Source organism: Gracilinanus agilis, chromosome 2 (assembly GCF_016433145.1).
Source record: "Gracilinanus agilis isolate LMUSP501 chromosome 2, AgileGrace, whole genome shotgun sequence".
Taxonomy (NCBI): domain Eukaryota; kingdom Metazoa; phylum Chordata; class Mammalia; order Didelphimorphia; family Didelphidae; genus Gracilinanus; species Gracilinanus agilis.
Window position 1 is genome coordinate 452,320,468 of NC_058131.1, and position 15,697 is coordinate 452,336,164.

Consider the following 15,697-nt stretch of genomic DNA (forward strand, 5'->3'; position numbering starts at 1 on the left):
ATTCAGACAAGAGTATCTATACATGAGGTAGCTAGATGGCTCAGTGGGTAGAATGCTCAACCTAGAGTCAAGATCTGGCCTCAGACACCAGTTGTGTGACCCTAGGCTAGTCACTTAACCTCTGTTTGCCTTAATTCTATTGGAGAAGAAAATGGCAAGACAGTCCAGTATCTTTGGCAAGAAAACCATGTAGACAGCACTGGCATACTATGGTCCCCGGGGAATCGTACATGACTGAATGACTGAAAAACAATAACCCACACATGAACAGCACATATGAAGTTAAACAATTTTGCAATCAAAAATTAGTGAAAAATTCATTAATTATTGAAGATCTATTGACAAAATTCAAGACCACAAATTTAGATGACCAAAATGGATATTAGAGGTGCTGTGGATGCTGCTGTCCCAACAGACATCATTGCTTCCAAGGCTGCAGAAGTTCAGGCCAACAAAGTCAACTGGCAGTCTTATCTTCAGGGACAGATTATTTCAGGTGAAGATTGTGAATTTATCCAAAGGTTTGAGATGAAAAGAAGTCCAGAAGAGATGCAAGAAATGCTTCAAACTGAAGGCAGCCAGTGTGCCAAAACATTTATAAAATTGATGACTCACATCTCCAAAGAACAGACAGTTCAATACATACTAACCCTAGTTGATGATATGCTTCAGGAAAATCACCAATGTGTTAGCATTTTCTTTGATTATGCTAACCGTAGTAAGACTTCAGCATGGTCCTACTTTCTGCCAATGCTGAATCACCAGGATCTTTTCACTGTCCACATGGCAGCAAGAATTATTGCCAAATTGGCAGTATGGGGAAAAGAATTGATGGAAGGCAGTGACTTAAATTATTATTTCAACTGGATAAAAACTCAGCTGAGTTCCCAGAGTTCCCAGTATGTGTAGTGTGTTGCTGGATATCTTCAGCTGATGCTCAGTGTTAATGAATATCGCTTTGCTTGGGTAGAAGCTGATGGAAGTTTTGAGTAACAAATGTGGCTTCCAATTCCAGTATCAAATGATTTTCTCAATATGGCTACTGGCAGTTAGCCCTCAAAAGTGTGAACATCTTCATTGCTACAACATCATTCCTGTTCTGTCTGATATCCTTCAAGAATCTGTTAAAGAGAAAGTAACTAGAATCATTCTTGCAGCATTCTGGAACCTTTTAGAAAAATCAACTGAAAAGGAGACTCGCCAAGAATATGCCCTGGCTATGATTCAGTGCAAAGTTCTGAAGCAGTTGGAGAACTTAGATTAGCAAAAGTATGATGACAAAGCTATCAGTGAAGTTATAAAATTTCTTTTAAACAAACTTGGTGAAAGTGTTCAGGATCTTAGCTCATTTGATGAATCCAGTTCAGAACTCAAGTCAGGAAGGCTGGAATGGAGCTCTGTTCACAAATCAGAGAAATTTTGGAGGGAGAATGCTATAAGATTAAATGAAAAGAACTATGAGCTGTTGAAGATCTTGACAAAGCTTCTGGAGGTGTCAGATGATCCATAGGTCTTAGCTGTTGCTGCACATGATGTAGGAGAATATGTAAGACATTACCTATGAGGCAAACGAGTTATTGAGCAGCTTGGTGGGAAGTAGTTGGTAATGAACCATACGCATCATGAAGACCAGCAGGTTCACTATAATGCTCTTCTGGCTGTGCAGAAGTTAATGGTTCACAACTGGGAATATCTTGGTAAACAACTACAGTCAGAACAACCTCAAATAGCAACAGCAAGAAGTTGAATAGTTGATGTCCATTTTCAAAATTTCCAACTCTCCATATAGTAGCATAACTGGAGTATGAATCTTAATATATTTAGATTCAAGAGAAAATGATTTTATTTGTAATATTCACTCCTGTTGTGCCAAAAAATTTTTCCCTTTCCAATTTTTTTCTTCTTATACTGTCTCCTAGTGAAAGTGATTATCTGTTAAGTTGTATCATTTGAATAATTTTAACAGTTGCCTTTAAAAAAAAGCTAGACTTTTCCTGTATCTGCAAAAATATAACAGTTACATGTATTGCCTTTGTTTTCTATATTTATTGTGGTCTTGAAATGAATATAGCTATTAAAAGACATACATTTAAAAAAAAAACCCAATGTAGATCAAGATAATATCATTAAGGGGGCAGCTGGGTAGCTCAGTGGATTGAGAGCCAGGCCTAGAGATGGGGGTCCTAGGTTCAAATCTGGCCTCAGACACTTTGAAGCTGTGTGACCCTTGGCAAGTCACTTAACCTCCATTGCCTAGCCATTACCACTCTTCTGCCTTAGAGCCAATACATAGTATTGATTCCAAGATGGAAGGTAAGGGTTTTAATTAAAAAAAAATATCATTAAGTTTAAACAGTCAATACATTTGGGTGAAGCCAAATGCAAGGGAACCAAAAATAGAAGCTTGTGTGGACACAAAACAAGACCTGGATGAATGGATTTAAAATATAAATGTTTTGAGTGGAACGAGGACCTGGAAGAACCCAAAATTCCATGTAACCTTCTCTGGCATTCCTAGAGAGTCTTGAGGTCAGGTGGATAATATGGGTTCAAATGAACAGTAGTCATCTAAAGTTATATTAAAATAGTATGATGGGGAGCAGCTGGGTATTTCAGCAGATGGAGAGCCATGTCTAGAGACAGGAGGTCTACCACTCTTCTACTTTGTAATCAATACACAATAGTATTGTTTCTAAAACAGAAGTTAAGGGTTTTTTAAAAAAATAAAAAACAAAAAACGACAGTATAATAATAAAATTTCCAAGCAATATAACAAGACATTTTCCATTTAGGAAGCACACAAAACTGCTTCTTTGGTCACCATTTATCTTTATCATTCTTCAACTGGACAAATTCTCTTTAGTCCTCTATTTAGCAATAGTATTTATGAATTATTTAAATTTAAAATTATCCTTAAAGGGTATTTTAAAAAAAGAACTATCTCAACATGAATAACAGTTTTATTTAATTGTTGGAAGCCACTGAGACTCCTCTCTTTGATTCCTTTTATGATCCACACCTTTTCTTATTGGAAAGCATTATAGTCTCATTGGAAAACTTTAAGTTCTTAGCAAATCAGCAGTTAAGAGGTTAACAGTTTCTCTACAGAAATGCCATATTCTGAGTCATCATTTCAGGGGAAACTTAGAAGGGGCTAGGGGAACTAGGTGGCACAACAGATAGGGTGCCAGGCTTGGAGTTAGGAAGATTCATCTTCATGAGTCCAAATCTAGCCAGAGACATTTATTAGCTGTGTGAGCCTAGGCAAATTATGTAACTTTATTTGCCTCAGTTTCCTCATCTGTAAAATGAGCTGGAAAATGAAATGGCATATTCTTCCAGTATATTTTCTAAGAAAACCCCAAACGAGGCCACAAAGAGTCAGACATGACTGAAAAATGGCTGAACATGTTGCCTACTTCTTGACTTTGAACTTTATGTTAAAGGGTCTGCTCACCTTGGGGTCCCAAGTTTTGGGCTTTATTGTGTTGCTATTTCAGAGCTAGTTTTTTTTTGGGGGGGTGCTTCCAAGTCGGTGATGTGGGGAGAGAAATGGCCACTACTCTTCTGGAATATGCTCTGCTTTTTTTATGTATGAAAGGTCCCTGCTCCCCTGTAGCTACAAGTGATATCACTCCTCTGGAACCTGAAACAGTGACCAGGTTCCCTGCTATCCTGTAGAAACAAGTCCTAATGCTCTTACTGATCTTGGAAATATGACTAACCCCTTTCTAACAATGGAGAGACCTGATGAGCTCATATGATACCAGCTATATCCTTAGACCTTTCTAGGCACTAATCTTCTAAATTCACATTAGGCTACTTTTTTTCTAAAACAATATTGAAACTGTCTTTTAGATAGCTAGGTGGCACAGTGGATAGAGTGCCAGCCTTGGAGTCAGGGGAATCTGGGTTCAAATATGGCCTCAGATACTTCCTGTGTGACCCTGGTATTAATATAAAAAATAATAAAGGCTGATATAATAATATAAATTAGTATTTTAATTAAAGCCATGCTGATAGATAAAGTCATTAGACCACGCACTTGTAAGAATTCAAAACTGCCGCCCCAGCCATTATTGTTACCTCCCCTCTCTTCTAGAGTCTGCTAGCCAAGAGGTGGTAGCTAAAAGAGAGGAAGTTCCTCCTCACCCCGGGAGATTTAAACTCTCCTTTGCCCTTTGCGTGGAGACGTAGGCGTCCCCACGCCCAAAGAACCAGAAACGGAAACCCGTTGGAGCACGAGAAATGTAGTTTGATAGTTTCCACGTGTCCATAGAAAATATATATACTTTTAGATGGCATCTCCCAAATTTCACTTTTACACTGGGCAAGTTACTTAGCCCTGCTTGCCTAGCCTTTGTCCTTCTCTCTTAGAGTTGTTACTAAGACAGAAAGTAAGAGTTTAGAAAAAACAAAAAAAAACTGTATTGAAACTGTCCTTGAGATTTAATTGAATCAGGAGATTAAGGCACATGATATTGACATAACTTCCTGGCCACCTGTGTACAAAATATCCAGAACAAGAGGGAATGGACCTTTTCCCTCTGGCTATTGACCAGAAATCAACAGTCTGAACATCACTGGAAACCTGTTTTCAACTGAACCAATGGATGCATGCCTCTGCCCTGCTCTGATTGTCCTTTTCCTACTATTGGTTAAGCAAATCCTCTTTTTTTATTTGTTGTGTTTTTTTTTTTAAACCTTTACCTTACATCTTGGAGTCAATTCTGTGTATTAGCTCCAAGACAGAAGAGTGGTAAGGGCTAGGCAATGGGGGTTAAGTGACTTGACCAGGGTAACACAGCTAGGAAGTGTCTGAGGCCAGATTTGAACCTAGGACCTCCCGTCTCTAGGCCTGGCCCTCAATCCACTGAGCTACCCAGCTGCCCCCTTATTAATTGTTAACAGATTGTGATTGCCTCATTTCATTTTAGTTTCAAGAACTTAAGAATTGCCCTGAGTCAGGGGCAGCCCATGACAACTTAGGAAAGACCCCTCTTTGAAAGTAATCAAGAGTAAGGAAGAATATCTTTGACTAATTCATAATAGAAGTGTTTATTGAGTTTATCTTTGGTCAGACTGAAAAGTGAATCCTTAGATGGAGTAAAGATATTGAATAGTTTTAGGAAAATGATTCTTCAAAATACACCAAAAATTAAGTGACTGTTCTATTTGGTTAATCAAAATGTTTTCAGAACTTTGTGATCATGTTTTATTTTATTGTGGAATTTTAAGTTTTTGGGGAGATCATTATAAATTGTGAATGTATCAGAGGCAGGGAGAAATGTCATTTTTGGGGTTTCTCTCTCTATGCAGAGATGTTTAGAATTAAAAATATTTTATTAATGAATTTGTCTTTGGCAGATTTCAACCTAAAAGGCATACCAAAGAATTTTCCTTCCATATTCCCCCAATTTGCACTTGTCGATTGGATCTCCAGAGGGTGACTGCTTTTCTGAATTACTAGGATGTGGAGTTGTATTCCTAAAAAAAGATAGCTCATGAGCCTCTAAAAATGTGTGTCCTATTCACAATTAGCCAGAAGACACAATTAGTTCAGCAAATTATTTTCTAATATAGTAGGAAAAAAAGGGAATATAAAACACCTCCATCCCTCAAAAACATTGGGTCCAATTTCCCACTAATATATGGTTCATGGAAAGATTGGACATAAATTTTAGAGCATAATAGTAGAGAACACATTGTGGAAGTTACTCATTCTGTCGTTGCCATGTCTGAAAGAACTTCTTTCCAGAGGAGTCTTCCCAAAGCTCCCTTTGGTTATAAATTTTGCTAGATAGGTTGTTCAGCTGGGCTCCCAGTGTCTGCCTCTGACTCTCCCTCACCTTCTGTTTTCAGTAAGTTGTTTTCATTTCTATTTGTCATCTTTACATCTCTTCAATCCAAAAGATAATCCTTACTTTTTACTTATGTAGCTATCACCTTGGTTTAGGCTCTCATCATTTCTAGTTTAGGGTATTGCAGCCTCCTAATTGATTTCTGCCTCAAGTTGTTCCTGTTCTAGCATATCCTACACAATGCCGCCAAAGTGATTTTCCTAAAGTACAGATTTGACTATTGACTCCTCTACTTAACAAGCTTCAAAAAAAATCTTTTGCCCCTATGATCAAAGATAATAGCTTCTGTTTATATCTTACCCCTCCCCCACAATAAACTTCAATTATTTTTTCATCTTCTTCTTTTACAATAGCAGGATGTCAGAAAAAATTCCCCTACTTTTCTTATTTTTAAAATAAATTTTTATTTATATCTTTTGTTTTTAACATTACCTAATTTCTCACCCCTTTCCCCCCCTCCTCCTCTTCCCAGAGGACCCATCCATACAAAAAATATTTTATTTTTAACAAAACAAAAGAGGAAGTAGAGGAAAAAATAAGCACAACCAAATAATGTTATTGGTTTTTGTGAGTTTTTTCTCCTACAGCTTTGCTGAAGCTATTTTCTCTTACAGTATCTCTTATTCCCCAAGATTTTCTAAGTAAACTATTATGTTATCACCATATAGTGGTAGATTTATCTCACTTTTTCCTGTCTTTATTGTGTAAATGAAATTAACTCTAGCCCATTCATAGTCAAAAATCTACTTACCCATGGCATCTAGATTATATCATCCCCACCTCCCTCAAAAGGGGAGTGGAGATAAGTTAACCACACCTGACAATAAGTATCAAATCAAGAACAAGAGACTGCCCTTTGGGCAGTCCAAATCAGTGTAGAGGCTGCCATTGGTCCACTTGAATTAGAGGTGGACCCACGGGAAGTCACTATCTCTTTAAATACGTGGGTTACAACCTGGTTCAGTTAGTTAGTTCAGGAGTTCAGGAGTTCCAGCTTTGGACTTGGTGCTGAAGGTGCTCAGCTGAGACCTCAGAATGCTTCTAATCTGAATTGTCACGTGGGTAAGTTAGGCTGACTTCCTTGTGTTATAGCCAAAAAAGCTTATAGAAATATTGTAGCTTATAGCTTATAAGAATATTATAGCCAAAAAGCTAAACTTGGCAATTAAGCAAGGGGTTTTTGGACAACGTCATGCCCGGCTCAAGCAGGGCAGTTATCTCTGACTCACAGTCCCAGGGACAACTCCTGGCTGAAAGCCCCAGGGCCCCTAGATGAAACAGCCTTGAAGATTCCTAGACAGAACAGCCTTGAAGATTAAGAATCATGTCCTGTGGCACCTGAAAGCATCCCCTACTCCCTCTGTCTAGCTATTAGCTCACCCTAAGACAAAGGCACATATATCCCAGAAACATATATATTCCCTCTTCTGAATGCATGGGGCGGGTCTCTCTTTGATGAGTTCCCCCAGCATGCACTGGCAATAAAGCTTTCTCCTGCTTTGATTGCATTGTCTCGTGTGTTCCTCTGGAGGCCACCCATTTTGAACCCTAACATATTGGGGCTTGTTCCGGGATGGTGTGCGACCCCCTGGGGACCACTGAGACAGAGAAAGCTCTCTCCTAGGTTTCATGATGACTTCCAGAGGTGAGCAGTGAATGGTGTGTGTCTGGTGTATTTGATGGTGTGTGACTGTGTATTTGATGGGGAAACTGAGGACTCCTTGTGTCCAAATTTCCACCTGTTTCTGATTGGGACCGGTCTACGCCAAGGTTTCTATTCTCCACGAGGAGATAGGCCGGCAAAACCAGGAAGCACTTCAGATAGAGGGCGGGGGAAGTCGTTGGAAGCCGTGGAGACAAGGCATACATCCGGATCATACCTTCAGGGATTGGAGTCCCTGAGGGAGGGGAAAGGTCAGGGCACTCCCTCTGCGAAGAGGGGGAGGGGGAAAAACTGCTCGTTGTAGAGCAAGGAAGTCGCTGTTCCCAGGATAAGGGAACGCGTGGGGGGGGGGGGGGGAAGACACTGCTCGGTGTAGAGCAAAGGAAGTCGCTTGGTGTAAAAGAGCGCAGGTCACTCCCTCAGCAAGAGAGGGAGGGAAGGTCAGGGTTTGATTCCCTGGGGGAACAGTTCCAGGAAGCCAGGGGTGTTCTGGTGGAACTTCCCAGAAGTCCCACGACAGACGTGTCTGGGCAGCAGCAGGATGTTGGGTTTTTTTTTTTTTTTTTGGAAGGACACCCGGGAGAGCGGGGTGGAGCCCCGAGCAGGCTCCATCCCCGACTCAAATTTTATTTGGATCCACAAAGAGAATTTTTTTTTTTTTAAATCCTTACCTTCTGTCTTGAAGTCAATACTGTGTATTGGCTCCAAGGCAGAAAAGTGGTAAGGGTAGGCAATGGGGGTCAAGTGACTTGCCCAGGGTCACACAGCTAGGAAGTGTCTGAGGTCAGATTTGAACCTAGGACCTCCCATCTCTAGGCCTGACTCTTAATCCACTGAGCTACCCAGCTGCCCCCATTTTTTTTAAACCCTTAACTTCTGTGTATTGGCTCCTAGGTGGAAGAGTGGTAAGGGTGGGCAATGGGGGTCAAGTGACTTGCCCAGGGTCACACAGCTGGGAAGTGTCTGAGGCCAGATTTGAACCTAGGACCATCCCATCTCTAGGCCAGACTCTCAATCCACTGAGCTACCCAGCTGCCCATAATGAGATGTCTTTTAATATATGTGCTGTCAGAACTAACAACAAGTAATCATATGACACACAAGAAGTTAGATTTAATAATATAGGTACTAAAATTTGGAAAAGGTGGAATTTCTAAACAGTGTTATATTTGATTAGGGTTGTATGAACTGTTTTTTAAAGGTGTACAATGTATAAGAGGGAACTTGTGGTTTAGAGATTATTAACATGTATTTGGACTCGAATTGCTAGAAAGTAATGATGAATGAATACAGAATATGTATGCAATTTGGGCTATAAAGAGAAGTGAGTTTTCTACCTGAAGACGTTAAGGTTGTATGATATGCAAACTGTATGAAAGTAACAAGAGAAAATTTGACCAACCTAAGGAGCTAATAGGATTTAATGCAATTAAATATAGTACCTTCCCTCCTTTTGCAATGATGGTGATAAAGGAGGAGAAGCCTGAAGAAATAAGAGTAATTGCCAAAGAAATAATAGGTGTAAATCAGAATAATATTGATGAAATTTAATATGCTTTGAGGTACAGGAAGCTAAACTGGAGGTTCTATTCTGTCTTTGAACAGAGGTCTGAAAGGAATACGAGTAAATAGCTTTGAAATTCAGTTGTTACATACTGAAAGGTTACTAAAGGACTTAAAGTTGTTGGTAGTTGTGGAGTTCAAACTGAACTTAGTTAAAAATAATTTATTATGAAGGTTTGGTACATGCTAAATTTTAAATTTTAAAGTGATCTCACTTGGTGAAGGGAAAAATACTTTTAATTGTTCCACTTTGATACTTGGGAACTCATATAGCAACACAGTACATAAGTGGGATTTTAAAGAATTTAAAGCTAAACATATTTTAATTATATACTTCAGAGGGTTTAAGGAGATGTTCAAGCAAGTAAAAAAATTGATAGAGAAGTCCTGGATATCTTGTAAAATGAGTTATTTTTGTTTAGCAGTGTAATTGTTATAGAGATGCAAATGGTGAGCCCCTGAGTTGGGGAGGGGGGAGGACTCCAGGCTTAGAAGTGTGAAAGATTTATTGCTAAGATGGGATCCCTGGCAAGTGGGATAGCATGGGCGGAGCAACCCTGGGGGGTTGTCCTCCACCGCACGGCCTGGCAGCACGAGTGAAGCAACTATCAGGGGTTGCCCCCAGGCCCCCTTTTCAAAAGTGCGGACATGACTCCTTGTACTTGGGTGTTTGGTGAGTGGGGGGTCTGTCTGGGATCCTTGGGGTTTAGGTTATCAGGCTATGGCCAGAGGTGTATCTCTTTTGTTACAGGGCAAAGGGAGTTTCCCTGCCCACAGCCTGCCTGAGTTAAGGGGTGCAGGGTCCCTGCCATCTCTGCATAATGCCCATGTTAATCTCAAGAAGACTGTTTTCCTCCTTATTTATCTTTCCATCATAAGAGGTTAAACAAAATATAATAGGTTTGAGTGTTTACATTGATCAAAAATGTTTTTTTTGGAGGGTTTAAAATGATCATAAATGATTTTCATCTCAGTGTATGATAAGCAGCCTGCTTGTCAAAAGGCTTGCTTTAAGGTTGTAGTCTTAAAAGGTTTTAATTGGGAATAGACCCTGTAATACTACATGCTTTATGATATTCCTTTAAATGTGACGTTTATGTAAATTCTTGTTAAAACATGTGCTTTAAGTTTATTTTTTATGATGACAACAGAGAGTTAGACAAAGTGAAGAGTTGTGTTGTGTTTGGAAAAAAAAAAAAGAGAGAAAAGAAAACCTTGACCTAACACCTTGAGTATGCAGATTTGAGATGGGTAAATGAAAGTTGTGGTAAGCAGAGGGTTTTTGAGGGAAAAGAAGGAGAGATGGAAAAGAACAGATAGGGAAGTGAAAAAGAATAGATAGGTGTTCTACTCTTATAATTGGATCCTTGACCTAGGGATAATTTCTAAACTTAATGTATTGGGAAAATCACGAATAATTCTGGAATTCTCTTGAAAGTTACACTGAAGAGATTCCTGTGTGGCTCCTCTTAATTTTTTAGATGACCCAGGTACAGGAGAAGATACCAGCCCCGATTTATATTTACTATGGAACTACTCAATCCAGCACTCCTGTTCCTTAATTCAGGTTTTGTGACTGGAATGTGATATGTTAGCTATTGCCAGAATATGTAAGAATAACTAAGTTATCAGCCTGGTAGGGATGTGAAAGGCTTGTTTGAGGGTATGGAAATTGTTTCCAGAATGCTGCTTAGCAGAATTTCTCTGAGCTGTAATGGGAAAGACTTGTCTTTTAAGGAAGGAGAAGACTTCAGAGATCCAGTGGTGATATAGTACTAAAGACAGAGAATGTTCTGTGATGCTTAGGAGAGGCAATTCTAGGGCTCAACCTGGACTGGACCTCTTCTGACCATCTAGGCTACTACTCCTTGAGTGACACAAGGATGGCATGAGCCAGTGACAGCTTTGGCCTGTACATGGAGCCCCTCACTATGCGTCCTTTGAGACGTGAGGGAATGTTTTTCCCACCTGCCTTCCCTTTTTGGAGCAAGTTCCCATAATTAGCACTTAATGCAAGTTGTGAATTAATGTTTCCATCTCCCCAAACAACCTATTAGGTTAATAATTGAAAATTATCAAATTGTTAGGGAACACACTTTGAGAAGTGAGTGAAGTTTAGTGATAGATGACTTGTAGCTTGCAGCCTTAATTTACCATAACTGAAGTGGGATTTTGAGCTTGGAAATATAACCCAAAACTTTCTGGATTTCCTCCAGAATCTGGGATAAAGAAATTTATCTGTAAAGAATTGTTATTCAAGTAGTTATAGATGCCATATTAATGTGGGCTTTATGAAAGGATATTTTTTTAGCAGAAACGTCACATGCCAACTCTGCAAACAACTTAGGGATCAAAAATTCCTAAATAGTTCAATTCCTGTCAGAGGAAGATTTCTGGGGATAAAATCTGTTGGCTAACTGTTAATGTTTAATATCAGTTTCTGTTGTGCTAATTTTCTCTCTGTGTCTCTGGTGTTCTAGTTTTTTGCCCCAGTCCTAGGTTCTAAGATGCTCCCCCTTGTGACCTGTCTGTCAGTCTGGGGAAACAATCTCTGGTCTCCAAGCCTTCAGGACCCTGGCAGTTGATGCAGAGGCGCCTGAAGACCCTGTGCCTGCAGCTCCTCCTCCTGTCCTTCCCTCTCAGAGACTCTACGGCGCCTTTTCAGCTTGAAGAAGCTACAGAAGATTGAAACCATCGGCCCTCTTCCCTTAGACTTTTAGAGGAGGGGAGGGGGACAGCATGAGACCTTGTGGGAAGTTGTACCCCAGAGACAGCATAAAACATTGTATCCCCTTGGTGAAAAAGTTTTTTCAGGCAAACTAGAGGCTGGAAAATCCCTTTTGTTTCCACTATGTACCCTTCCCCTTATTCTTTACCAGCAGCTTTTGTAAAAGAATGAATTAACACCGTTCAGCTTATGGCCCTGTGTCAGTATTACCAGATAACCCCCACCCTTAATACAATGTGTGTTGACACTAATCTTTAAGGGACCACCTGAGGATGATTCCTTACGATCAAAAGGAAAAGTAGGGAATGTTGGACTTATTCTTTGGCCCTGAGGAAGATTCCTCAGTAAGCAAAACAAAAAAGGGAGGAATGTTATAGCCAAAAAAGCTTATAGAAATATTGTAGCTTATAGCTTATAAGAATATTATAGCCAAAAAGCTAAACTTGGCAATTAAGCAAGGGGTTTTTGGACAACGTCATGCCCGGCTCAAGCAGGGCAGTTATCTCTGACTCACAGTCCCAGGGACAACTCCTGGCTGAAAGCCCCAGGGCCCCTAGATGAAACAGCCTTGAAGATTCCTAAACAGAACAACCTTGAAGATTAAGAATCATGTCCTGTGGCACCTGAAAGCATCCCCTACTCCCTCTGTCTAGCTATTAGCTCACCCTAAGACAAAGGCACCTATATCCCAGAAACATATATATTCCCTCTTCTGAATGCATGCTTCGGGACTCTCTGATGAGTTTCCCCAGTGCGTACTGGCAATAAAGCTTTCTCCTGCTTTGATTGCAATGTCTCGTGTGTTCCTCTGGAGGCCACCCATTTTGAACCCTAACACTTGGCCTACCTTGGCGTTTCCAAACTGCCTTAAGTAGGCTTATAGCCTCTCTGATTTCTAAAGTCTTGTGGCTTGTAACCTAGTTTAATTAGGCTTTTAACCCTCTCTCTCCATCCAGGCCTCTCCAGGCCTGGACTGGCCTCTCCCTCTCTCTATTTACCTACCTTTTACCTTCCTAATTGTAAACAAACTACCTTAAACTGGATACTGACTTGGGTCTATTTTAATTATGGAATCAATCTGAATGGTTGATTCCTGGCAGCCACATTTTAAATACATATTTATAAATACCTAAAATCTCCCTCTTACATTATGCTTTTAATTTCTTTCTCATCTCATTGCTAGCATTTCTGTAACTATATCAAATTTAGTGGGGCAGCCTTGCTTTTTCATTTATTGAGAAAGCTGGCTTTTGATTTTAGATAATTTGATATTTAAAAAGATCCCTTCATAACTATATGTTTTGTTTTGGTTTGTTTTTAGCAGAAATGAGTGTTTTATCAAAATTTTTTTTCTGAATCTACTGAGATTTAGTCCTGAAGTTTGGGGTATTTTTGTTTTTCAATATGATTATGTTGATTATTTTGCTAATTTTACACTATTCTTATATCCCTGGAATAACTCTATCTTGATCATAATGAATAGTATTGGATGAATTATTATAGGCCATTTGATAGGATTTTATTAAACAATTTAAAATTAATGTTAATGATATTCTATAGTTCTGATTTGCTTTATCCTTCCCTAGTTCATATGCTTGGGTTATATTTCTCTCTCCCAAAAAACAAACAAACAACCCCTTACCTTCTCTTTGTATCAATTTAAAGACAGAATATGATTTTAGACCCAGGGTCATACAGCTAAGAAGTATCCGAGGCTATATTTTAACCCAGGTCCTCCTAACTCCAGGACTGTTGCTCTAATCATTGTACTACCTAGCTACCCCATTACATTTGCCTCTTAAGGTTTAGTAAAGTGCTTTCTCAGTTTTTGAGAAAAATTTATGTAGCATTGATATTGTTTTTTTTTTAAACCCTTAACTTCTGTGTTCCTTGGTGGAAGAGTGGTAAGGGTGGGCAATGGGGGTCAAGTGACTTGCCCAGGGTCACACAGCTAGGAAGTATCTGAGGCCGGATTTGAACCTAGGACCTCCCGTCTCTAGGTCTGACTCTCACTCCACTGAGCTACCCAGCTGCCCCATTGATATTGTTTTTAAAAGTTTGATAGAATTCTGTGATAGATTTAACAAGGAGTTGAGCATCTTCATTTTGTAGTCACTTTATATTGTAATATTGAAAAATTAATATTATGCTAACTGTAATATGCTAAATATGGAAATATAATATTAGTTGAAAGAAATAAGGAGGGAAGGAAATAAAAATTATTTCCTAGCCTATCACCCTAATCTTACCAGCCCATGAGAGTCTCTTCCACCTCAGCCACCAACCTCCAGACAAAAAGCCCCTCTCCTCTAGTCTCATTCTTATATCTTCCTTCTCCACACCACTTCCTTTTCTCTGCCCTGGTCTACCACATCTCAGGAACCAATAAAAGTCTGTAACCCTTAGTTCCAGGTCTCTAATGGGCTGGCTTGGAGGAGTAGAAAGTTCTCCATCCTGGAAGGGATTCCCACTATACAATATCTAGTTCTACTTTTCTGAAACTGGATTTTTTGTGATGCTTTTTGGTCTTCTGCTTGTTTGGGCATTTTTTATTTTTAAAGGCAATCTATTTCTTTTGTGTTCTTGGTTTTGTTAGGATATAACTGTACAATAAGTTCTCATAATTCTTTTATTTTTGTTGATTTCTCCTTGTTCATGTGCTTTTTTGTCGATTCGATTTTTTTGTCTTTTTAATCAGGCTGGTTAAGGCTATCAATTTTGCTAATCTTTTCAATGAAATCACTTTTAGTGTTTATCATTTGTATGATTTCTGGTTTCTACTCTATCTTTTCCTCTTCTGTGTTTATCTTGGGATGTTTATTTATTGAATTTCTAATTTCTTAAAAGCCTTTTTAGTTCACTAATCAATTTTCTATTTTGTCATTAGAGTCAATATCCATTCTAAGGATATATTGTTTTCCCCTTAGGACTACTTTCTCCTTAGGGCTTTCTTCCCTTTATGTGAGACATAATTTGAGTGTGCTATTCTCTGAATGAGTATTCAGCATACAAAGGGGAGTTTGTAATCTTTTGTTGATTGAGGATTCTGGGACAAGCTTGGGAGGGAGACTATTGAAAGACAGAAAGGGCAATAAACAACTGGGTTGCTCCCCTTAACTCACATGAACTGGGTGGGATGAATCTACAACCCAGGGAGGGAGGGCACCTGCCAGGGAAGTGGGGAGGAGGCTTGTGTTGGGTTTTTTTATATATTGCCCATTTGCTGCCTAGTGTAGTGCAGAGGTTCAACCAACCCTGCAAAAGGCTAACTGCAGAATTTCTGACAGTTGAGAGGGTTTAGAACCCTGCCTAGTGGCAGCTGATCCAGGAGGCTCAGTCAGAGCAGAAGGGTCAACTGAGCTTGGTCAGTTGAAACCTGGCCTTGATTCTGTGCCTTTTCTCTTGAGATTTTGTAGCTTAGCTAATTCCTCTGGATCTCCCTGACCTTCCCTATTTCAATCCCCATTTCCTTTCCTAATTTTCTGTGGGTTTTGGGAGAAGGGTGGATTTGAGTGGTAGCAATCAAGCTTTGAAGACTTAGGTTTTCCGCATAGATAAGTAGGGCTTACCCTTGATACAAATTATCTCCTGATTTGTTGTATATAACTTCCTTAACTTTTATAAAGGCAACAAAACTTCTGGGGACTGAGTGAGGCAGGCCCTTTCTCAGTGTCCCATTCCTGTGTCCCTCCCCCACCTGGAGCTTCTCCCTAGGTGGTTGTTAGAGAAACCTTGTATCCCTCTGTCCTTTATAATAAACCCTGAAACTTATTAAACCCTGTTGTCATTTAATCAAACCTTTTGCTAAATCATTGATTAAACGATAAAAGAGGGATAAGGAGAGAAAGGAATAGTTTCTCTTTGGGTCCTGAGGGGAGTTGG

At 39.5% G+C, this 15,697-nt stretch overlaps 1 pseudogene; it reads left to right on the forward strand.

Moving 5' to 3' along the window:
• The first annotated feature begins 366 nt into the window (after positions 1-366).
• On the forward strand, positions 367-1,776 carry LOC123235767 (annotated as a pseudogene).
• The last annotated feature ends 13,921 nt before the right edge of the window (positions 1,777-15,697 follow it).